The 26,017-nt window shown below is 40.0% G+C and overlaps 1 long non-coding RNA gene and 1 other non-coding gene across 2 annotated transcripts in view; both read right to left on the bottom strand.

Annotated features, from left to right (window-relative positions):
* The window catches only part of LOC110936011, a 28,310-nt gene extending 4,246 nt beyond the window's left edge, over positions 1 to 24,064 (bottom strand). Inside the window, exons 1-2 of the long non-coding RNA XR_002589641.2 lie at positions 23,908 to 24,064; positions 22,547 to 22,632 (exon numbers count right to left, since the gene is read on the bottom strand). This is a non-coding gene — a long non-coding RNA (uncharacterized LOC110936011). The remainder of the gene's footprint in view (positions 1 to 22,546; positions 22,633 to 23,907) is intronic.
* Positions 17,122 to 17,228, bottom strand: LOC118483056. Its single transcript, XR_004869524.1, has one exon. It is a non-coding gene; the product is annotated as a small nucleolar RNA R71 (small nucleolar RNA).
* Positions 24,065 to 26,017: the final 1,953 nt, after the last annotated feature.

The following is a 26,017-nucleotide window of genomic DNA, read 5'->3' on the forward strand; positions in this document are numbered from 1 at the left end:
ATCCATTACGCAAGCTCGCATCATGTCTTCTAATGTCTGAATTGTTCATCCACTCTGTCCATCAGTTTGCAGGTGAAATACTGTACTTAGATTCAGCTGAGAACCAAATGCTTCTTAAAAGGACTGCCAAATCCTTGACACAAATCTTCCATCTCTATCAGAGATGATTGAGAGAGGCACTCCATGACGTGCAACAATCTCTCTCATGTATATCTCAGCTAGTTTACTCGTGTTGTCTTTTTCTCTGATTGGCAGGAAATGCGCAGATTTCGTTAGACGGTCTACTATTACCCAAATAGTATCGTGGCCTTTGGGCGTTCTCGGCAATTTCGTTATGAAATCCATTGAAATCTGTTCCCACTTCCATTTGGGTATTTCAGGTTGCTGCAGAAGACCTGAAGGCTTTTGATATTCGACTTTTACCTTGGCGCATGTTAAACGCTTGCTAACATAAACTGCAACATCGCCTTTCATCCTAGGCCACCAGTAGAAATCCTTAAGATCTTGGTACATCTTATCCGCTCCTGGATGAATTGAGTACCGTGACTTGTGAGCTTCGTCGAAAATGACCTTTCTCAATCCACCAAGCAGAGGAACCCAAATTCGTTTCATGAAGCATAAAGTTCCTTCCTCGTTTGGTACCAACTGCTTCTCCATCCCACAGAGATATTCATCCTTGATATTCCTTTCCTTGAGAGCTTCTCTCTGCTCGGCACGAATGCGCAGTGAGAGATCCGTCTGGACAATCATCTCTAGAGCCCTAACCCTTATGGGCTTGATCCTTTCCTTTCGACTTAGGGCATCGGCGACCACATTAGCCTTCCCTGGATGGTACTTGATTTCACAGTCGTAGTCGTTCAACAGTTCGACCCAGCGTCTTTGTCTCATGTTAAGCTCCTTTTGGTCAAATATGTGCTGCAGACTCTTATGATCCGTGAAGATTGTACATCGCGTACCATACAAATAATGTCGCCAGATCTTCAACGCAAATACCACTGCGCCTAACTCCAAGTCGTGCGTGGTATAATTCTTCTCATGAACCTTCAACTGGCGTGACGCGTACGCTATAACTTTTGTCGCTGCATCAACACGCAACCCAAACCTTGACGCGTGGCGTCATAATATACCACGTAGTCATCCGTTCCTTCGGGTAGCGATAAGACTGGTGCATTACAAAGCTTGTCCTTCAACAACTGAAACGCTTCATCTTGTTTGTCTCCCCAATCGAACTTCTTATCCTTCTGGGTAAGGGAAGTCAAAGGTTGAGCGATTTTTGAGAAATCCTCAATGAACCTTCGATAATAACCAGCCAAACCTAAGAACTGTCGGATCTCGGTTGACGTCTTTGGAGTTTCCCAGTTCTTTATCGCTTCGATCTTTGTTGGATCCACATGGATTCCACCTCCATTAACCACATGCCCAAGAAATTGGATTTCGCGTAACCAAAACTCGCACTTCGAGAACTTGGCATACAACTTCTCCTTTTTAAGTAGCTCCAAAATAGCCCTTAATTGTTGTTCGTGCTCATCCTTCATCTTCAAGTAGATCAAAATATCATCGATGAACACAATCACAAACTTGTCGAGGTACGGCTTACAAACTCTGTTCATCAAATCCATGAAAACGGCTGACGCGTTTGTCAACCCAAACGGCATTACCAAAAACTCGTAATGTCCATAACGAGTTCTAAAAGCAGTCTTTGGAATACTTTCCTCTTGAATTCTCAACTGATAGTAACCTGATCACAAATCGATCTTTGAGTAGAAACTTGAACCTTGCAGCTGATCAAATAGGTCATCAATTCTCGGCAGAGGATATCTATTCTTGATTGTCAACTTGTTCAGTTCCCGGTAGTCAATACACATGCGGAAACTACCATCCTTCTTCTTGACAAACAAAACTGGAGCTCCCCAAGGTGAGAAGCTTGGCCTGATGAATCCCTTGTCTAACAACTCTTGAAGTTGCGTCGACAACTCCTGCATCTCCGAAGGCGCAAGTCGGTAGGGTGCCTTAGCCACAGGCGCGGCGCCTGGAACTAAGTCAATGTGGAACTCGACTTGTCTTTGGGGCGGTAATCCTGGCAAGTCTTCTGGGAAAACTTCAGGATATTCCTTCACGACTGGAATGTCTTCGATCTTCGGCTCAGCGGCTTCTTTATCCACGATGTGTGCCAAGAAGGCAACACATCCCTTCTGCAAACTCTTTCTAGCTTTCAGACAGCTAATGATTCTCAGAGGCGTATCGCGCTTTTCTCCATGGACCACATCCCGGTCCTCGACCATTATGTTGGTTTATCCGTCTTCGACTTCATCTTGTATCGAGTCTTGTATAGATATAGGTAGATTAGGGCTCGGGAATCAAGAAAATGGTCTTTGTAAGTGATTCCGCTTGAAATGATTTTATAACATTTCAAGCGAAATCTCAATATTCCCTGATTCCGCTCGAGTGTGCTTGGTACATGATTTCGCTTGAGTTAACTTTGTGATTCCGCTTGAATTGAACATACATGTTCAAGCAGAATAGGATCACCTATAAATAAGTGTCTTTGGAGCGAAATCAGTAGTTATTGTCTTCCGGTTTGCCACGAAGTGCTGCCGAAGTGTTGTCGTGCTTGTAAAAGGATTGTATATCAATAAAATCAATAGTTTAAAGTCAATACGGCTGAAATAACACCTAAACACTTGTTTCCGCCTCTTGTTTTGGTGAATTTCTTCTGATCGACTCGTTCGGGTCTGAAAACGATCCTACAAGTGGTATCAGAGCTCAGGAGGAAGAGTTCTTGCCATTTCAGCTGTATTTTCTGTTTTTCTACACCTTCTTCTTCTAAATTAAAAATTTTTCACGGTAAAATTGGCTAAATTTTTCTCATAACACGCGCAATCATGTTTTGATAAATCCTTGAAAGTTTCAGAAGTAAAATCGATCTAAAACTTGAGATTTTTGCTATTTCGCTTGAAATCATGTTCGAAATGATGACGTCACTGTGATTTCGCTTGAAATCAGCACTTGTTCCCGCTTGAAACCAAGATTCCGCTTGAGATTTTGGAAGTTTCCGCTTGAAATCACTGATTCCGCTTGAACTCAGTGATTCCGTTTGAGAGAACTTAGTGATTCCGCTCCAAAGATTGATTCCGCTTGAAACTTATCCTGTGATTCCGCTTCAAGTGCCTATTCCGCTTGAAAAGTGTGGTTGTTGATTCCGCTTTAAACAGAGATCTCGCTTGTAAGTGTACTCTTGCTATTTCGCTTGAACTTGACAGTTTGTGAACTTTCATAAATTGAATCATGGAGAACGAGTTTTATAATGCCTTTGCTGGTCCAATGAACATTACTCAGAGTGCGTTTCTTGAAAATGAAATGGGGACTTCACAAAAACCGCCTAAGCTTTTGGATATTGATGATTATAACGGTTGGTCCGAACAGTTTGGTAACTGGGTTGAAGCTTATCATTTGGATGCTTGGGAATACTGAAATACCATATGAAAGGCCAACAAAGAATGGTAATCAATTAACGCCAATCAGAGAAATGAGTGCTGATGAGAAAAAGAAGTATAGAGATGAGAAATTGATGGTGAGTCTGTTACAGCAAGCGATTAAAGAGGACATTTTGATTCTGCTTCAACATGATGGAAGTGCTTATTCGATCTGGAATGAATTGGAAGCAAAATTTCTGGGAAGTGATGATATGCTCAAGAACAAGATGTCACTCATGAAGAAAGAATTTGATCTATTCCGTGGTTTGAAATCAGAAAACACCAAACAAATTATTGAAAGATATTGTAACTTGATGAGAAATAGGACGAAATTAGGCATCAAAAAGGATACAGATGAGATGTTTGAGAAACTAGCTGATGCGTTACCACATGATATTTGGGGAACGTATCTGATGATGTTGAGAAACAACAGAAAAGAATATAAAAAGTTAACACTGGGAGAGTTTATTAAACATCTTGAAGCTCAAGAAATGGAGCAAAGGAAGATTGCTAGGATGAAGAACTATGATGGAGAACAAGACATTGGCTTGTATTTCAAAAGTGGTGTTAGTGAAAAGACAAACTTTTCTCCAAAGGTTGAAACTGCTTTTAATGCGAAAGGTTCTTCTGAAAGTTCATCTCAAGGATCAAGCAGCACAACAGGATTTTCTTCATTTCCAACATATGATCCACAATTTTCTACAACAAAGAGTGGCAAAGTTCTTCAATGCAACATTGCTTTAAAACTTGAAAATGATCAGAATTATACTGAGGAAGTTGCTAAAAGTCACATGTCTTTGTTGGTAACAGTGCTTGAATCCTATGGAGGTTTAGTTGCAGGAAGGATCCGGAATCCAATGCTCACGAAGGAGGATTACGATCAAATTGATGCTGAGGAGATGGAACTGATGGATATAAAATGGTGCATGGCCAGTGTGTTGAGACGAGCTGAAAAGTTTAAATAAATTACAGGCAGAGATGATTTTCGCGAGGCACATGTTTCAACTTTAGGTTTTGATAAGTCTAAAGTTACTTGTTTTCGTTGCAGGGAAAATGGGCATTTCAAAAGGGAGTGCACAAATCGCGAAGCGAGTGGAGCTCAAAATCCTTTCGGAAACAATGATTATTACAAAAAGGTGATTTATCATCAAGTTACACATCAGCCACATCAACAACAACAGGCACAAACTGCACATGGTAGAAAAGAAATTGAAGACTCAAAGAGAGCATGTCTGGTTAATCAGGGAAAGGATAGTGATTTCAGTTAGGATAAATACATTCCAAAAGATAGCAAAGTATGCTTGGCAGATCAAGAAGATGAAAAAATTGCCAGAAGGTTTCAGTTGGGACAACTATTGCCCAGACAAAGAATTCATGGAAAAAGAAATGATAAACGCTAAAGCTTTTATTGCTAATGCTTCTAATGTATATTGGGCAGAAAAATACAGAAGAATTAGGGAAACTGAAGAGGAGAAATGGAGAAGAATTGAAGAAGAAGAAGAAGAAGAAGAAGAAGAAAGGAAACAAGCTGAAGCTGAGAAAAAGAAAAAGACTAGAACAGAAGTAATTCAAGTGAGAACAGTCAAAGAAGTTCCAGAGTTTGAAATCAAAGCTGATACTGAAGCAGTCAAAGTTTCTGAGAAGTACATGAATTGTGATTCTTTGATCAAGCAAAACAATGAGCTGCTACACAACGTAAAAAGGTTGAAAGAATCATATGATACCTTGAACAGAGAAATGAACAAGTACAACGAGTCAAGTAGTGAACAAGCTGTAGCAATGAATACACTCAAAGGAGCATACATGAGACAGCTTGACAATGTTGACTACTACACTGAGAAGTGTGCTGAGCTTGAATTGAAGCTAGAAACACAAAGAATTGAAACTGAAAGAGGTAACAATTTATTGAAAAGTTACTCATGTTCCACTTTTGTTGTTGACAGGATTTATCCAATTGTGGAAAGATTGAAGACATTTGAGGAAGAAAAGACTTCAGAAGAGAAGAAGTCCGATACAAAAGAAGAGGATGAAGTGGAAATTTCTAGTAAGAAACCAAGTGTTGTCTACAATAGGTGTCCGCCCCCGGTCGAAAATGGATATTCTCCTCGAAATCCAAATTCTGAAAGAGTCAAAAAGGCAACAAACTTACAGTGGGAGTCTGGGTCGTCAGATAATTTGCCAGAAAATATTGATGTTATGTACATCGTCCGACACTGATCATAAGTCCAAGTTGATAAAAAGTGTGGTCGATCAGGTGTTGGATAAAGATGACATAGAGGAGTCAAAAATGGAGTCCAAATCCGAGTCAAAGTCTGAGTCCGACATATCAAAGTCAACAATCAAAAAGGACAAATGGGTTTATGATAAGGAATTTTTGTTATCAAAATCTAATTTGAATGATGAACCGGTCAAAGTAGCATATACTTTGAAAGATTCTGACAAATTATATTCTGATAAGATTTTTCCAATAAGGAGTGTTAAAATTGAAATGATTCAAAAGGTTTTCAAAATCACAGAAATTAATATTTCTGAAATAAAAGATTTAAATCTTACTGGAAAACCTAAACAATATACTTCAAGAGATCAACAAAGAATTAACAAGAAAATGGGTTACAATTGTGGTTATAGTTTCCAAAAGAAACCAAACCATAATGGTAATTTCAAAAAGAAAGGTCTTGGATTTAATCAACCGAAAAATTATAAAAATGAAAAAGTTTATAAACCAAAAACTGTGTTTGTTTCAGGAAAATCTTCAGAAGCTGAGAAAGAGCAAGCATTCAAAGAGCAGACAAATCAAGAATTCCTTGCTAAGAAGCAAGAAGAAGTGAAGAAGAGTGTTGCTCAGAAAAAGATAGAAACAAGAACTTGTTTTCAGTGCAAAATTGCTGGTCATATTGCTAGGAACTGTCCGAAAACATTCAAATCAAAACAGGAAGTTTCTGAGAAACTGAAAGAAAAAATTGTTGAGAAAATCGAACCACCAACAAACAAACTTAAAGTTTTTGAAAATTCAATTTATGAAGTTGGTGAGTGTTCGAAAAATGTTTTCAAAAAGAAGGAGAAACTTAACAATCAAAAATGGGTTATTAAGCAATCAAAAGAAAGTTCTGGTGATGAATCTGATTCCATAAAATCAGAGGAGCCGCATGTGGTTGTCAAAGAAGTGAAGAAAGTTCCGCCAGTGGATGATGTGAATTTTCTACCACTGAATGCTAAAAATTTGAAATCTAAAATCGGAAAAGTTGAAATTTCAAACCAACTTTTCTCTAAAAAGAAAGAATTGGATGTTGAAAAAGCCTTTAACCCTGCAGTGAAAAACATTTTTGGAAAAATGATTGAGGAGAAGGCTAAAGGAGTTAAAGATTTTTATTAATCAAAAAGGAAATATGCAACCCCGAATGAGACTGGAAAAGTTACACCCAAGGCTGGTCAGGCTTGGGTGGATATATTCTTCGTTGAATAGAAACCTGACTTGCCGGAGCTCCCAAGTTGGTAATCGCGGACATGAATCGGCATCATTCTTGAAATGTTTTTGAAAATTTAAAATTGAGAAGTGTGAATTGCCGGAACTCCCAGGTTGGTAAGTGTGGAGTAGGAATCGACATCTTGAGAATTCAACCAACATGTGGTAATTGGTTGAGAAGCATGTTTACAGGTGTTTGATTTTTGATCTTTCAAGAGGTTAATCAAGGTCATTAATTTGAACTTGAGTTAACTTTCATTCAAAAGATTGGTAAACAATGTATGAATTGATCCCCATTTACTACAAGTGGTAAAATCAACAAAACTAATTTTCCGGAAAAACCATTTTGATTAACATAAACTTAAGTGTTTTGAAATCATTATGGGAAAATAGTTTGTTGTGAGGGGGAGTTCAGATTGTTTATGCCAAGTGGATGGAAAATTGAGGCAATTCGACATCAGTTATCATGTTCTTGTACAGTTTATTTTTTAAATTTTCTTTATATGTGTTTGAATTTTAGGGGGAGTAAATTTTTTTCAGAAAATCCAAAAACATTAGAAAATTTGAAAAAGCCAAAAACATGATAAAATGAAAAATGAGTTTTTGTTGTATAAAAGAGGAAATGATAGTACATCAGTGGACTATCACAACATGCTAAAGAATTGTAAAGTCAAAAATGTGATAAACAATCTCACTGAGGATGTGCCAGTAGATTTTTGCACATTTAGTAGATTCTGACGAGATATAAACTTAAATTTCAAACTGGGGAACATTTCTTGGATATATGGGTAACCCCCGAAATCTTGTTTGAAAGGTCCCTCTTTTTGAGATACTAGGTCTTTATACTCAGTGATATCTGGGGTATTATTCCGGGACTTCTGCTGAATGGAAATTCTGACCTAGTCCCCGTATAATACTTTCTGCAAATGCTTGAAACATAGCACAGCCCTCAGCAAAAATGATGAAACAATAAAATTGATAATCATTGCTGTTGAAGAAAAGATCCTCTAAAGGGGACACACCTAAAGTCGAGCCGGCATCTCTCTGCTGAACGGAAGTTCTGACCTGAGCTCTCACGGTTTCGCATCTAACCCCTTTACAGATATCATCTGTGGTATACTCACCTGTAAGACTGAATATTAGGATCTGGATACGGGAGTATATTCAAGTAATGGGACACGCGAATAAGTTTAAGTCCTTAAGACATTAATATCGTATCTCGGAACAGTTGAACTTTGTGTGAAAATTTAAGTGGATCAGTATACTGACAATCTAGGTGAATTGTTTAGAACTTAAAATGAAATCAAGCTTAACGGTGTTAGTGATTTGTCTCAAAAACTGATATGATCCTCTTGCACGAACTCACAAAAATATTGTTTGTAAATATTTTTTTATTATTCAAAAATCCAAAAAGATTTTAGTGTGTTTTAGTATAAATTTTTGAAAAATCCAAAAAGATTTTCGACAACTGATGTTGAAAAGCTGATTTTTGAAATTTCAAGTGCTAAACTTGATAAACAGGTTTGGATAAAGAGTGTGTGAAAGTGATTGTATTTTTCAAGAGATTTTCAGAGAATAAATCATTTTTGAATGTTTCTTGCAAATGGTTTCTAAAATTTTAAAGATTTAAACTTTGAAGAAACTTATGTGTTAGGTAGAGATTTGTGTAGGATAAGAGCTAGGCAACGATCTTGAACCTATGAGTTCCAGACTACGATCCCAGCAGATTGAAAGGGGGAGTCTGAAGATATCAAGATAGAGATTGAGTAAGGATGCTTACAATGGAGAATACTTCGGAAAGAAGCACGAAGACTGATAAAGACTAAAGGTTTGACAACCGAAGACTCGACAATGAAGACTCCGTCAACATCCGAGGGGGAGTTTGTTGGTGCATCCGTTTGTCGACTTCATCTTGTATCGAGTCTTGTATAGATATAGGTAGATTAGGGCTCAGGAATCAAGAAAATGGTCTTTGTAAGTGATTCCGCTTAAAATGATTTTATAACATTTCAAGCAAAATCTCAATATTCCCTGATTCCTCTCGAGTGTGCTTGGTACATGATTTCGCTTGAGTTAACTTTGTGATTCCGCTTGAATTGAACATACATGTTCAAGCAGAATAGGATCACCTATAAATAGGTGTCTTTGGAGCGAAATCAGTTGTTATTGTCTTCCGGTTTGCCACGAAGTGCTGCCGAAGTGTTGTCGTGCTTGTAAAAGGATTGTATATCAATAAAATCAACAGTTTAAAGTGAATACGACTGAAATAACACCTAAACACTTGTTTCCGCCTCTTGTTTTGGTGAATTACTCTTCTGATCGACTCGTTCGGGTCTGAAGACTGATAAAGACTGAAGGTTTGACAACCGAAGACTCGACACTGAAGACTCCGTCAACATCCGAGGGGGAGTTTGTTGGTGCATCCGTCTGTCGACTTCATCTTGTATCGAGTCTTGTATAGATATAGGTAGATTAGGGCTCGGGAATCAAGAAAATGGTCTTTGTAAGTGATTCCGCTTGAAATGATTTTATAACATTTCAAGCGAAATCTCAATATTCCCTGATTCCGCTCGAGTGTGCTTGGTACATGATTTCGCTTGAGTTAACTTTGTGATTCCGCTTGAATTGAACATACATGTTCAAGCGGAATAGGATCACCTATAAATAGGTGTCTTTGGAGCGAAATCAGTAGTTATTGTCTTCCGGTTTGCCACGAAGTGCTGCCGAAGTGTTGTCGTGCTTGTAAAAGGATTGTATATCAATAAAATCAACAGTTTAAAGTGAATACGGCTGAAATAACACCTAAACACTTGTTTCCGCCTCTTGTTTTGGTGAATTACTCTTCTGATCGACTCGTTCGGGTCTGAAAACGATCCTACACATTACATTTCTATTTCCAGCTTGAGTGTTGTTTTGGTTTCGATTTCCATTCCCAGCTTGATTCGCAACATTTCCATGGTTTCCATTTCCGCCATTTCCTCCTTGTTGGCGGTTTCCATTACCATTCCCATAACCTCGATTACCACCATGCCCAACACCAGTTCCGGCCCAACACGTATCCTTCGTGTGACCGTTCCTTCCACATGACTCGCACTTTCTCAGTCTGCACTGACCAGAATGGCGCTGGCACGTATCACACTTGGGCAGCATACCCATGTAACCCTTTCCTTTGTTTCCAACACCGGTTGCAGCCTTGGCCGGTGTGCTTGATTCACCCTTCTTGTTCACATTACTGGTACCTTGCTTGAAGTTGGAAAATTTCCTTTTGTTTTCACCAGACGACTCCACATGAGTTTCTTTCTTCTTCTGCTCAGTAACTGAAAACTTGTTCAACGGAATAGCTTCCTCAGTAAGAGCCACACTGAGATCTATGGCTTCTGTGATGGTTGCAGGCTTGGACGTAGTAACCATACTCATGATCTGAGGGGCCAATCCCCAGATAAAGCGCTCAACACGTTTGAACTCGGGTGTGACCATGTACGGCACTACATGGGGCAAATCATGAAACCTCTGAACATACTCTGCAATCTTGGGACCTTCCATTTTTAGGTGCCAGAACTCAGTCTCTAACTTCTGTATTTCAGCACGTGAGCAGTACTTCCTTCTCATGAGCTCCTTCAGCTCATTCCAGGTTAACGCATAAGCAGCAGCTTCACCTAAAGTTTGCACTTGCAAATTCCACCACGATAGGGCTCCATCCAGAAACAGCCCTGAGATGTAGGTCACTTGTTGCTCGGGAGCGCATTTGCTCATCCTTAGGACAGGGTTTGTCTTTTCAGCCCACCTAACAAATGCAACAGCACCTCCAGTGCCGTCGAAGTACACGGGCTTACAGTCGAGGAATTGCTTGTAGGTTCACCCTGCACATACGTTTGAATTTACAAATGGTATTAGCGAACGTGCTATAAATATCCAAATGTGTCATAGTATATCTCAAACGACTTAACATTACCATTGGGTGGATTGTTATTGTCGTGGTTGTTTGAGACATTTCCACTTGTCTCTGCATGAGAGGCAGCGTATTGTGCGATAGCTGCGGCAATGATCCCTTGGAGTTCCGCCTCATTAGTGGGCATGCGCGGGTCACGTCTTGGAGGCATCTTCTAAAAGGTGATCATGTCGGTCAGGTCATAGTAAGTAAATAGTATGCGTACGTAATAACATTCACCAATCACATAACATCACATCATATAAAATTAAAACAATTATTCCAACAACACATATAATGAGAATACTGCGATTGTGCTATCATAAAATCAAGACCACAATACAATGTTTACAAGTTTTATATCTGTATCGTACATCAAAAGTGACTAAGGGTCACATCGCCCCTGTTTGAACTATCTAGTCATCTACAACAACCAAAAACTAAATATCAAAGGTCATGACATCAAAATGCGGCCTTCAAGATGCTGTATAGTCGGCACAATTGCGGTCCTCTCACCAAAAGTCTACCTGCATCAAACCAGAATGCCTATGCTGATGGCGGAGGAGGAGGAGGAAAATGAGAGAAAAGCAAACGACGTATATGTAACCAGTCCTCCTCTAAGGCACGACAGACGCGTAGCAAATATGCAATCTGCTGCTCAGATGTCAAGAAACGAACGTCTGAATCAGGGGAAAGTGGACGTGGAGTGTGCGGTGCTGCAAAGGGGGCCTGACAATGGCAAGGTGGACTGGAGCTCTCTCCAAATCCTGAATACGACGTGTCAATGCATCCTGCTGCATCATCAAGGATGTAAGTATGTCCTCCGTAGTGTACCCAACATGGTACGGGTGATACGGATCAGACAATGGCATAATAGGGGGCGTAGTCCATAAAAATGGCTCGCTCGATGGTATGAAAGATGGTGCAGTAGGTGGTGCAACATGGGGAAACTGAGATGTGAACGGTAAAGATGATGACAGTACGGGTGGAACAGAAACAAGCGGCTGCCTCGATGACCCCTCTCCAGGACGAGGTGGCGGTATGTCCTGGAGGAACGTAATGGGAAGATCAGTATGATGAACATCCGTGGTGTGTGGGGGAAACAATGGAATATCAGTGGGTGCAGAAACATGTGCTACTCGAGTTCCGTACCCCGGTAGGTTAATTCGTCAAAAGACCAATGAGCAGTTCGCAAAATTCGAAAGTCTGTTAAAACAATTGCATGTCAATATTCCTTTTATCGAAGTCCTAACCCAAATGCCCAAATATTCTAAATTTATGAGGGACTTCCTTACACATAAAAAGAAAATTGAAAATTTGCAATTAGTTAATTTAGGCGAAGAATGCTCTGCCCTCGTACTCAATAAACTACCCCAAAAGAAAATCGATCCCGGAAGTTTCACGATTCCATGCTCAATAGGGGAATCACCCGTTCGCAATGCCTTGGCCGACTTAGGGGCTAGCATTAACCTCATGCCCTCATCGATGTTTAAAAGGCTTGGCTTGGGAACCACGAGCCCTACAAAAATAAGCATACAACTCGCTGATCGATCAGTCAAGTTCCCACAAGGTGTCATCGAGAATGTCTTGGTAAGGGTAAGCAGATTCGTTTATCCAGTTGACTTTGTCATACTCGACATGGAGGAAGACACCGAGGTCCCCCTTATCCTAGGGAGACCCTTCCTTGCCACAGCACAAGCAGTGGTAGAAATGAATGACGGGACACTGACTTTGAGGTATGGGGACGATGAGGTGAAGTTCGGAGTTGGGAAGAAAATAGAGGACGATGACCCAGTCAATTACATGAAGGTTATTGATTCAAGCTTGGATGCCGCTCTCCGACGGTGTAACTTGGGAAGCAAGGCACCCCACTCAGAAGATATATAACCGGGAATCGGGTCTAGCCAAGGACCCTTATAAACGTGGCGCACCACGGAGGCATTCCGCGGATCTATCCTTAGTTTAGTTTAGTTTAATCTTTTAGTTTTTGCAGAATAAAACACACTCATGGTGGTAATGGATGAAAAAGGGAACGAGAAAAATGGAACCATGCACGAAGAACAGAGCAACCCGACAAAAATCTCCATCACAGAAGGCTCAACACGGGCCGTGCCCAACCAACACGGCCCCGTGTTGAGCCCCCTGCAGAAAATCACCCAGTTCAGGTAACTGGACACGGGCCGTGTTCAGCGGACACGCCCCCGTGTCCAGGCTTCTGTTTCAATTCTGTAATTTTTGTTACTGGCACTTGACCACGGGGCCGTGCCCGGTCAACACGGGGCCGTGTCCAGGATGCCAGTAACATAAATCTTTGCTTTTTAACCCACTTTTATACATTCTAATCAACCAAAAACATTATTTTTGGACACATTGAGGACAATGTGTAATTTAAGTGTGGGGGGGATGCTAAAACCCTTGAAATTTTGCAAAATCCTAAACACAAGCCTTACACAAAACTCTATTGAAACCGCTAAACACCCCAAATTTTTTCAAAAACTTTTTCATTTTTTTTTATTTACTCGTCTTAGTTTAAGTTGGGAATAACAAGTTCTAAAAAGGTTATATTTTTACAAGTTTACAACCGATAGCGTCGTGAAAAAAAAAAGAACCAACATAAGAAAATTATGAAACGGTATAACAAGTCTAGTTAAAAATTCGATTATATATGCTTGGTCACATTAAAAACCCATTCCCACAAAAGTGAGCTTTGAGCCTTTATTGAGCATAAAAATACACATACTTAGATTAAATGCTCATTTTTCGTTTCTTGTTTGAATAGCCGCTCGGTCCTTACAAATCTAGAACTTGCCACGACGATACACTCCCGGTCCTTACCAACTTAAACCCAAGTAAGTAAATGATGGAGGCATTAGGACTAACCAATTTTTCTTTCAAAACCATTATTTTTCATTTTTTTTACCTACCCAAAATCCCCCTAGATAGCCCCTTTGAGCCTAAACCTTTCATTTCATTACCCCAAAACCCTTTTTACCCACCAAAAACCTTTTTATTTATTTTTTTTAGTAACAAGTTCGCTTTTTCGTAAACTCACCTTTTTATGTGACGATCAAAAAAAAAAAAAAATGATGATGATGAAGTCAAAAACAAACAAAAGCTATAAAAGCTTGTTTGGAGAAATACTTCAAAATAAAAAGTCACTAAAAACAAGGTACTTCACGAAAACCGACGCTTGTTACGATTTTCGCCCTTTTTACTAACCACTAACCAACCACCCACCTTTAAACCCAAGCCTTCACCCAAAAAGTCCTCTTGATATTTACAAAGGTAAAAAGTTAAAAAGGAGGAGGATTGATTGCTTGGCAAGCCTATGGAAGACGTGAGTTCCGTGCCGCTCTCGAGTGATTCACTAAAATATACACCTTCGGCCGAGTGTTGAGTGATCTCCCGTGAGGTATGTGAACTTGTATATAAATGGAATTTTAATAAGGCATGCTATGCCCAAATAAGTAATTCATCTTATGAAACGTTCAAAATAAATCATAACGAATAGGATTGTAAATAAATAAAAATAAAACCTATAAAAACCTTGGATTCCCGACACTCTAGGACAAGCTAAAAAAACTTCTCTTCTACCTATTCCATTTGGGAGTGTAAGCCACATTTAAAGAGTTTTGCTTGAGGACAAGCAAAAGTTCAAGTGTGGGGGTATTTGATGTGTGTAAAATGCAACATATAAATCACATCAATTAAGGCATAAAACTAACCCTTTTTTAGTACTAATGTTGGAAAAAGAGTGTTTTTGTCTTCCTTTTGTATTTTCAGGATGAAATGAGCTCAAAATCACAAAAGAAGCAAAAAGACAACTAATTCTACCATAAATACAAGAAAAAGGAACAAAAGTGGATTGCCCGGTCCCTCAACGGCACCTCCCAAGGCAAAGGAGAAGAAACAGAGTCTGAACACGCCCCGTGTCCAGCGAACACGGGGGCGTGCCCAGGAAGCAGCAGAAAAGACAAACCAGTAGAAGCTTCCATTGCCCACCACGGGGCCGTGTCCAGCGAGCACGGGGGCGTGGTGAAAGTACAGCAGGCGCATTAATTGTAATTCGCAATTACAATTAATGAAGTGAGAGAATGTCAGACGGGCACGGGGCCGTGTCCAGCGGACACGGGGCCGTGTCCAGCCTTCTGTTCAGCCTATAAATAGAGGAGCTTGGCTTCATTCTCTCTCATCCCTTGGCACACCACCTCTCTCACACCTCATCCACCACCCACCACCACCATAACACCATCATCCACCACCATCATCCATTGTCCATCGTAGAGTGTGTAAGTCGTCTCGGGATCCAAGATTGATCGTAAGAGTTCTTGACAATCAAGGCCATGTTTGCCTAAGTCTCTTACATCACTTGGTGAAGACAAGTGTTTAGTATAATACTTTTTATTTTTAATCTTTTGCACTTTTTATTTGGTTTTGTATTAATGACTTTAATAACTAGTTACTTATGTTGAAGGTGATCTTTCCTTATCGTTTGTCCGTGGTGTCTTGGCATTATTTTACTGTCTATATAAAATAAAAGATTTTCACCATTCATATCTCCACGGTCTATATGGAGGTATGTTGGCTACCTGGTCGGGGGTTAAGGGAACGGTTTGGTAAGGGTCTTGCCCTTGTTCAGCGTTTAGAGGTCCTGCTTGGGACCTGGGTCAAATTTAGTAGGATCTCCTTCAATGCCCATAGGTATTGGATGGCGGGGATCCAAACTCTTTGACCCCCTCATAAGTTAACTACTATTAATACTATAACCCGGCTATTTAGGACTGTATCCCTGCTGACTCAGACTACTTAGCCGAGGGTAACGTCACCGCCAAAAGCGGGGCCTACCATAATTTGCATTAATAACTTAATTCATTATCTTTCAATAATCCGACCCTTTAGGATTGTATCCTTGCTGACTCAAACTACTGGGTTGAGGGTAACGTCGCCTTCAAAAGAGGGGCCTACTACAATAACTAAGATAATCTCTTAAACAAGTGCAAAAGTGCGAAAATAATCAAAGGTTATACTAATACACGTGTCGGATCCAAGTGATTCATCTTGTCTATCTGTTTTTATTTTATTTTTATTTTCAGCATTTAGTTAGTTTTTATTTTCTTAGTTTAAAACATTTTTCTAACCTTTTTGATTTGATTAGACGTTGAGGATAAACCGGTATTAAAAGCTCTTGTGTCCTTGGACGACCTCGGTATCTTACCAACACTATACTACGTCCACGATGGGTGCACTTGCCCATATGTGTGTTTAGTGTTAGTGAATATCGTGTTTTATAAATTTAAAACTTGGCTAAAAGTGTAAAAAGGGCTTAAATATACATCAAAAATATAACACACTTCACGCACATCAAGTTTTTGGCGCCGCTGCCGGGGACACAAGGATTTTAAGAAAGTTAGGAATCAGCGGCCTAATCATATTTTTATTTTTTTTTATTTTTTTAGGATTTTTTTTTAGATTTTCAGCTTCTGCAGAGCTCAGCACGGGGCCGTGCCTGGTCGGACACGGGCCGTGCTCAGCAACGTTACTGGCAGTTTTTGTTTTTCAAGTTACAGAAGGCTGACCACGGGGCCGTGCCGGTGCAACACGGGGCCGTGTCCAACTTCCAGTAACTGGGATCTGAAAAACAATCACTGTAATTCCGACCACGGGGTCGTGTTCACTCAACACGGGGCCGTGGTGAACCTTCTGACCAACATTCTTTTCTGTTTTTATTGCAGGACTTGGAACCCGACGCCATCCTCACGTAGTGTATGAGCTCCAGTTCCAATAAAGACATAAAGGAACCGCTAGAAGAACCCGAACGCTTTCTCAGAAAAAGGTTAAAAGCCAAAAACCAAGAGAAGGTTTCGGGTGATCCACCCCCAATGGCGGACCAACGTACCCTTATGGATTATCTACGGCCCACCGTAGGTAATCTAGGCGCCGCTATCAATGCCCCGAATGTCGAAGCCAATAACTTCGAACTTCGACCACATTTGATACAAATGCTCCAAAACTCTGCAACCTTCCACGGGCTTGCGGACGAGGATCCTCATCTACATATAACTAATTTCTTAGAAATATGTGATACCTTTCGGATCAATGGAGCATCAAACGACGCCATCCGCCTCCGTATGTTTCCATTCTCACTAAAAGGCCGAGCGAAAGCTTGGCTCAACACCCTCCCAGCTGGATCGGTAAACACCTGGGATGAACTAGCCCAAAAATTTCTTTATAAGTATTTCCCTCCTTCTAAAACTGCTAAATTAATGGCTGAAATTAATACATACTCACAAGAGGACGGGGAATCCTTATATGAAACTTGGGAAAGGTTCAAGGAGCTATTACGCAAGTGTCCCCATCACGGCCTCGCAATATGGCAACAAGTATCCACTTTCTACAATGGATTGTTGCCACACACTAGGCAGACACTTGATTCTAGCTCCGGGGGACTTTTAGGTAATCGACGCCCACACGAAATATATAATCAAATTGAGGAAATTGCTCAAACCAATTTTCAATGGCACACTCCCCGGGGAAATAAGTCTATTGCCCCGGGCGCCCATAAGGTCGACGAAAGCACCTCTTTACAAGCCCAAATCGAGGCCCTTTCTTCAAAAATAAAAAAATTAGAAATGACAAAAACAGTCTCGGTTATGGCTTGTGAAGGGTGTGGTGGGTCACATGAAAATTGGAGTTGCATGAAAGAAACGGACGATCAACAAGAAATGGTAAACTACATTGATAATAGACCTAGGCCGTCGGGTCCTCCAACGGGAACTTACAACCAAGGATGGCGAAACCACCCAAACCTTGGTTGGAGGGAAACCGGCAATAGTAGTAACCAACAAACCTAACGAACAAACTTTCAGCAATCAAGAAATGAGTCACAAAATTTCACTCAACAACAAGGTGGACGAGAAAGGCTCGAAGATACTATATCTCGCCTCGTCTCTGACACTGATAAGAAAAACTCGGAAAGATTTCTACAATTAGAATCTAATTTTAGGAATCAACAAGCTAGCATTCAAAACATAGAAAAACAAATAAATCAACTAGCACAAAATTTTTCCGAGAGACCGCAAGGCGCATTACCTAGCAATACCGAAACAAACCCAAAGGCGCAAGTTGACCTCATCACACTACGAAACCGCACAGTAGGACCTGCAGAAGTACCTCCACCAACGGAAGAAACAATGCCAACACATCTGCAGGAAAAGAACTCTCCCCCATCACCAGAGCCTACCAAGGCTCCTCGAGTTCCGTACCCCGGTAGGTTAATTCGTCAAAAGACCAATGAGCAGTTCGCAAAATTCGAAAGTCTGTTAAAACAATTGCATGTCAATATTCCTTTTATCGAAGTCCTAACCCAAATGCCCAAATATTCTAAATTTATGAGGGACTTCCTTACACATAAAAAGAAAATTGAAAATTTGCAATTAGTTAATTTAGGCGAAGAATGCTCTGCCCTCGTACTCAATAAACTACCCCAAAAGAAAATCGATCCCGGAAGTTTCACGATTCCATGCTCAATAGGGGAATCACCCGTTCGCAATGCCTTGGCCGACTTAGGGGCTAGCATTAACCTCATGCCCTCATCGATGTTTAAAAGGCTTGGCTTGGGAACCACGAGCCCTACAAAAATAAGCATACAACTCGCTGATCGATCAGTCAAGTTCCCACAAGGTGTCATCGAGAATGTCTTGGTAAGGGTAAGCAGATTCGTTTATCCAGTTGACTTTGTCATACTCGACATGGAGGAAGACACCGAGGTCCCCCTTATCCTAGGGAGACCCTTCCTTGCCACAGCACAAGCAGTGGTAGAAATGAATGACGGGACACTGACTTTGAGGTATGGGGACGATGAGGTGAAGTTCGGAGTTGGGAAGAAAATAGAGGACGACGAACCAGTCAATTACATGAAGGTTATTGATTCAAGCTTGGATGCCGCTCTCCGACGGTGTAACTTGGGAAGCAAGGCACCCCACTCAGAAGATATATAACCGGGAATCGGGTCTAGCCAAGGACCCTTATAAACGTGGCGCACCACGGAGGCATTCCGCGGATCTATCCTTAGTTTAGTTTAGTTTAATCTTTTAGTTTTTGCAGAATAAAACACACTCATGGTGGTAATGGATGAAAAAGGGAACGAGAAAAATGGAACCATGCACGAAGAACAGAGCAACCCGACAAAAATCTCCATCACAGAAGGCTCAACACGGGCCGTGCCCAACCAGCACGGCCCCGTGTTGAGCCCCCTGCAGAAAATCACCCAGTTCAGGTAACTGGACACGGGCCGTGTTCAGCGGACACGCCCCCGTGTCCAGGCTTCTGTTTCAATTCTGTAATTTTTGTTACTGGCACTTGACCACGGGGCCGTGCCCGGTCAACACGGGGCCGTGTCCAGGATGCCAGTAACATAAATCTTTGCTTTTTAACCCACTTTTATACATTCTAATCAACCAAAAACATTATTTTTGGACACATTGAGGACAATGTGTAATTTAAGTGTGGGGGGGATGCTAAAACCCTTGAAATTTTGCAAAATCCTAAACACAAGCCTTACACAAAACTCTATTGGAACCGCTAAACACCCCAAATTTTTTCAAAAACTTTTTCATTTTTTTTTATTTACTCGTCTTAGTTTAAGTTGGGAATAACAAGTTCTAAAAAGGTTATATTTTTACAAGTTTACAACCGATAGCGTCGTGAAAAAAAAAAGAACCAACATAAGAAAATTATGAAACGGTATAACAAGTCTAGTTAAAAATTCGATTATATATGCTTGGTCACATTAAAAACCCATTCCCACAAAAGTGAGCTTTGAGCCTTTATTGAGCATAAAAATACACATACTTAGATTAAATGCTCATTTTTCGTTTCTTGTGTGAATAGCCGCTCGGTCCTTACAAATCTAGAACTTGCCACGACGATACACTCCCGGTCCTTACCAACTTAAACCCAAGTAAGTAAATGATGGAGGCATTAGGACTAACCAATTTTTCTTTCAAAACCATTATTTTTCATTTTTTTTACCTACCCAAAATCCCCCTAGATAGCCCCTTTGAGCCTAAACCTTTCATTTCATTACCCCAAAACCCTTTTTACCCACCAAAAACCTTTTAATTTATTTTTTTTAGTAACAAGTTCGCTTTTTCGTAAACTCACCTTTTTATGTGACGATCAAAAAAAAAAAATGATGATGATGAAGTCAAAAACAAACAAAAGCTATAAAAGCTTGTTTGGAGAAATACTTCAAAATAAAAAGTCACTAAAAACAAGGTACTTCACGAAAACCAACGCTTGTTACGATTTTCGCCCTTTTTACTAACCACTAACCAACCACCCACCTTTAAACCCAAGCCTTCACCCAAAAAGTCCTCTTGATATTTACAAAGGTAAAAAGTTAAAAAGGAGGAGGATTGATTGCTTGGCAAGCCTATGGAAGACGTGAGTTCCGTGCCGCTCTCGAGTGATTCACTAAAATATACACCTTCGGCCGAGTGTTGAGTGATCTCCCGTGAGGTATGTGAACTTGTATATAAATGGAATTTTAATAAGGCATGCTATGCCCAAATAAGTAATTCATCTTATGAAACGTTCAAAATAAATCATAACGAATAGGATTGTAAATAAATAAAAATAAAACCTATAAAAACCTTGGATTCCCGACACTCTAGGACAAGCTAAAAAACTTCTCTTCTACCTATTCCATTTGGGAGTGTAAGCCACATTTAAAGAGTTTTGCTTGAGGACAAGCAAAAGTTCAAGTGTGGGGGTATTTGATGTGTGTAAAATGCAACATATAAATCACATCAATTAAGGCATAAAACTAACCCTTTTTTAGTACTAATGTTGGAAAAAGAGTGTTTTTGTCTTCCTTTTGTATTTTCAGGATGAAATGAGCTCAAAATCACAAAAGAAGCAAAAAGACAACTAATTCTACCATAAATACAAGAAAAAGGAACAAAAGTGGATTGCCCGGTCCCTCAACGGCACCTCCCAAGGCAAAGGAGAAGAAACAGAGTCTGAACACGCCCCGTGTCCAGCGAACACGGGGGCGTGCCCAGGAAGCAGCAGAAAAGACAAACCAGTAGAAGCTTCCATTGCCCACCACGGGGCCGTGTCCAGCGAGCACGGGGGCGTGGTGAAAGTACAGCAGGCGCATTAATTGTAATTCGCAATTACAATTAATGAAGTGAGAGAATGTCAGACGGGCACGGGGCCGTGTCCAGCCTTCTGTTCAGCCTATAAATAGAGGAGCTTGGCTTCATTCTCTCTCATCCCTTGGCACACCACCTCTCTCACACCTCATCCACCACCCACCACCACCATAACACCATCATCCACCACCATCATCCATTGTCCATCGTAGAGTGTGTGAGTCGTCTCGGGATCCAAGATTGATCGTAAGAGTTCTTGACAATCAAGGCCATGTTTGCCTAAGTCTCTTACATCACTTGGTGAAGACAAGTGTTTAGGATAATACTTTTTATTTTTAATCTTTTGCACTTTTTATTTGGTTTTGTATTAATGACTTTAATAACTAGTTACTTATGTTGAAGGTGATCTTTCCTTATCGTTTGTCCGTGGTGTCTTGGCATTATTTTACTGTCTATATAAAATAAAAGATTTTCACCATTCATATCTCCACGGTCTATATGGAGGTATGTTGGCTACCTGGTCGGGGGTTATGGGAACGGTTTGGTAAGGGTCTTGCCCTTGTTCAGCGTTTAGAGGTCCTGCTTGGGACCTGGGTCAAATTTAGTAGGATCTCCTTCAATGCCCATAGGTATTGGATGGCGGGGATCCAAACTCTTTGACCCCCTCATAAGTTAACTACTATTAATACTATAACCCGGCTATTTAGGACTGTATCCCTGCTGACTCAGACTACTTAGCCGAGGGTAACGTCACCGCCAAAAGCGGGGCCTACCATAATTTGCATTAATAACTTAATTCATTATCTTTCAATAATCCGACCCTTTAGGATTGTATCCTTGCTGACTCAAACTACTGGGTTGAGGGTAACGTCGCCTTCAAAAGAGGGGCCTACTACAATAACTAAGATAATCTCTTAAACAAGTGCAAAAGTGCGAAAATAATCAAAGGTTATACTAATACACGTGTCGGATCCAAGTGATTCATCTTGTCTATCTGTTTTTATTTTATTTTTATTTTCAGCATTTAGTTAGTTTTTATTTTCTTAGTTTAAAACATTTTTCTAACCTTTTTGATTTGATTAGACGTTGAGGATAAACCGGTATTAAAAGCTCTTGTGTCCTTGGACGACCTCGGTATCTTACCAACACTATACTACGTCCACGATGGGTGCACTTGCCCATATGTGTGTTTAGTGTTAGTGAATATCGTGTTTTATAAATTTAAAACTTGGCTAAAAGTGTAAAAAGGGCTTAAATATACATCAAAAATATAACACACTTCACGCACATCAATCACCATTTTACCCTTTTTATTCGTTTAAACCTACTTAGAAAGTAGCCATACAAAAACTCATTTTTATTTATGTCATCCCATGACCAAATTACCATTTCACCCATTTTTACCATTAAACATGTTCCGACCCGTATCTTTTCGTGTCAAAATCATATTTTGAATATAACCTTGTCGTATTTATAATCTATAAATAAATACATATCTTACGATAAAGGTGTAAGCCTTACTTACCTTGCATCCTTGCGAGCCTCATACTTGAACTTGTATCCATTTGACCCGTTCATTTCCAAGCTCCTACCTAGCTTGTCAGGGTCAAACTACCATATCATATCCACAAGATGATTAGATTAGTCAACCATTAACATGACCATCACATCTTATGGATTCACACACTTATTCATCAAAGTATGCTATTTATTCAACAACTATTTGTTTTTCCATAATTCTTTCCATTCACTAACCGTTTGACCCGTTAGTCAAGTTACTTATACAAACTAGTTAGTAAGTGATTTTGAACACTTTAAGCATGTCATATAAAGTGTTATTTGTTCCTAACAATAAATACTTCATGACTAAATAAGTATACGCAATCATATGTCTTTTTCGGATTAATAATAACATTATTAATGTGCAACGATTTTCTATTCAGCTGTTGTAATCGACCATTATGACCCATTTAAAGTCCGAACTAGATTAACATGTTCAAAAATGGATCGTAGAAAACTTCAATACCTTCGCAAGCATATAAGGTACACCTTCTAACGAATTTTCTATGATTTTATATGATTTTTATAAAATCAGCACAGCAACTATATTTTCATTTTTCAATCAGCTTTTAAGTTTTCTGAACAGCAATTTTAATCACATTTTTGACCCCTTTAACAACCACATTTTTTCCTTATGATTGAAAACAGTAAAAATTTACTTCATAAGCTTTTCGAAAAGGTACAGAACACCCAAATCGGATAAACGGTTGATTTTATATGATTTTTTTTAAGATTAGTCAAAATCCATATAAAAAGCTACGGAAATCATGTTTAGGTTCCTTTCAAATTCGACCCAAACCATCAAATGCAACCCATTTCCATGGCTATAACCCTTATTAAACTCTTGGTAATGGTTAGAAACCTATAACACAGTGATTGTAGGCTAAGAGATGTCAAAAACATCATCTATTTCAGCACTTTAGTTTTCATTTAGGCATTTTAACAAACACCTAGTGTGCATAATTTTACATACTTACTAACTAGTTCATAACTAGTTATTTTTACCAAAGTTAACATCAATTTGGTAATTTCACATCAATTTTAACATCAACAAACCTAAAATTGCTTTAGAGAATTCAAATTACACTAGTACAACTATCATAATCCTAGTGTCTTCATACTTCTACATCACCCACTTAACACCTTCAATGGTGATTATCAATTTCATAGTTTTTCATCATTAATTCATCAAATCCTCACTAGGGTTTGTTCCTAGTCATGGATTTATCCTAATTTCACTCTTACATCAAACATGCAAGCAATAATTTCGTTTATGATAATTCACCATGAATTCAAAAAATCACCAAAAGATGGAATTCGACATACCTTGTGATCCTCTAGCCCGAGTGATCACTAATCCTAGCTTGGTTTTCGATTTAGACTTGATTTGCCCTCTTGATTTGGTTGATTTTGTGTATTTTAGGGTTCATTAGGGAAACCCCTTTTTCTCCTGTTAGAACTCACGACCAGAACACACACTTGGGGTGTGTTTTGGGGATTTATTTTTATTAAATAAAACCTCTTTCACTTTATTTTTATTAAATAAAACCTCTTTCACTTTAGCCAACTTTAACCCCTTAACTAACAAAGTGTTGTAAAAGTGTTATTAACCAAATTTCTTTGACATCTTATAACACTTAACTAACTAGGTTGTTATTCCAAGTTACTTAGTGGGTTCGGGAAGTTATACCCTGTTTTATTTTAAGTCCCTTAACTCGGGCCTTCTATATACCTTGTTTTCTCAAAGTATTTATTCTCCTTTTTAATTAACATAAAGTTTATTTATTTCGATCTCACTATTTACCGTGTTAATTTTTACCACTAACGTTACTCTTACCCGTCTTTACTATTAACGTGGTTTGATTACCAAACCCGTTTTCGAGGTGTTACATCATGTGATGGACCAGGTGCAGCTGACATCGCCAAGTCGGGGTCGGCGTCAGAAGAGTGATGCTGCACACTCTGGTCGTGCAAAGACGCAGATGCCACAGACTCCAATGAATCTGGGACAGGTGAACCAACAGGAAGCTCCTCTACAGGGGCCTCAGCAATGGGAAGAATAACGTCAGCATCGATCGGGGCCCCGCCCTCATAGTCGTCCTCAGACGGACCCTCCTCGAACAGATCAATGTCGTCATCAGATACGACATCGAGTGGCGCATCCACCACGGGGAAAGCAGCAAGCGGAATGGGAGCAGGGATCACCGCAAGAGGTAAATCCCCAGCAGGAATGCCATCAGCAGGCTCAACTCCGATGTCTGGCAGCGCGAAGGGCTGAAAATCGTCGTCATCTGTACTCGTGGTGTCTAAGGTGTATACGTCTCCCTCTGATGGTATCTCGTCATCTGACACAACTGCGATGGGGTCTACTGTGTCTGATACTCCTGTGTCTGAAGATGAAACCATGGTGTCTGTAACCTTCTGGGGTAGCCCAGTTGGCCAGCCTCACCCACCCTCTCCCTAGAGGTCCCGGGTTCGAATCTTGGTGTTCGCATCCCACGGCCAAGCTCTTCGCTCTCGGTTGGGTAGTCACCCCCAGGCAGCTATGGGGCTAAGCTAGCTTGTGGAGTGTGATCACTCCAGCGGTTGGGAGGACCGTGGAATATCCCCCCCCCCCAACGTGATGTCAATTAAACATGTAAGTCACAATAAAGCAAACAAGTAATTCTCCAAGTCTCCTAGACTACCCTCCCAGCTTCTCAAACTGAACTCCCTAGCCTCTAAGACCAACCTCCCAGTCTCTAAGACTAAACCTCCCCAATCTCTAAGATTGAACCCCTTAGTCTCTAAGACTGAAGCTCCCTCAGCCTCTAAGACTGAACCTCCCCAGCCTCTAAGGCTGAACTCCCTCAGTCTCTAAGACTGAAATATAATTTTGAAAAAGAGTATTTATGCCTTTTATTTGTAAAAATGTTTTGTACTCTGGATCTGGACGTTTAGTGTATGCAATGTAAAAATGTTTTCGTGAGAGCCCTAGTGATCATAGTCTAGACTCGAGAAAGAATCCTAGTTCGCTATGATCAATGCTCTGATACCAAGCTGTCACACCCTGACTTTTGCGGAAGCGTGGGTTTATTTGGTGTGACTTCTTAATACCATAGCATAATCACAACAATGTTATATGAAAGAAAAACCATGATAGTCATCCATTCATCAAATTTTAAAAGTTACTACAACAACATTGTTTTTAAAAGTCGACACATAAAAAGAAATACAACCATGACATAATGAAAACATGTTCATACGACATAACAAAAGACTTGACTAAAAATTACGATTTAAGACTTGTAACCCGTCCAGGCAAGGGTCACACTTCCTAAACCTGGATGACCTCATTATTCCCTACGCAGCTTGACGTGATTGCATACCTTGCTAGATCCACTAATTTCCTGAAATACATGTAGTTTGAAAAATCAACAAAAAGTTGAGCGAGTTC

The sequence above is a fragment of the Helianthus annuus genome, chromosome 1 (genome assembly GCF_002127325.2).
Source record: "Helianthus annuus cultivar XRQ/B chromosome 1, HanXRQr2.0-SUNRISE, whole genome shotgun sequence".
Classification (NCBI taxonomy): Eukaryota; Viridiplantae; Streptophyta; class Magnoliopsida; order Asterales; family Asteraceae; genus Helianthus; species Helianthus annuus.